Below are 465 nucleotides of genomic sequence, written 5' to 3' on the forward strand. Positions count from 1 at the left end.
CAAAAATATTTAATCGCATAATCGAGTCGATTAAAATTAATCGGTTGTAGTTGATATTAATAATTAATAATTATTATTATTTTGTTAATACAAACTCATATAAAAAATTCCGACAATATTCCTATCTCGGAAATTGCTTATTTAAAAGCACAATAGTACTGTTAGATAGCGTAGGGAAAATCTTTGCACAAACACTTCATAAAGAGATGGAGATATGAGGACAGTGACCTAGTCTACCTCTATTGAAAATTGAATCACAATGCGAAACCCTTATTAAGTTTTATAGTTTTCCCAAAAAACTTCCACTTTGTTGTCAGCTCATCTTCCTAGCATATAAAATACATACTTTTATGGAATCCGTCCCCCTCATCCCTTATAAAATAGCCATGTCTACACTATATGTGCAAGTGAGAGCGTAACTTTCTTCTTCTCTTCCTAAAATCTGGCAATTCGATTACAATAGGG

This window comes from Periplaneta americana, chromosome 16, assembly GCF_040183065.1.
Source record: "Periplaneta americana isolate PAMFEO1 chromosome 16, P.americana_PAMFEO1_priV1, whole genome shotgun sequence".
In the NCBI taxonomy this organism is placed as follows: Eukaryota; Metazoa; Arthropoda; class Insecta; order Blattodea; family Blattidae; genus Periplaneta; species Periplaneta americana.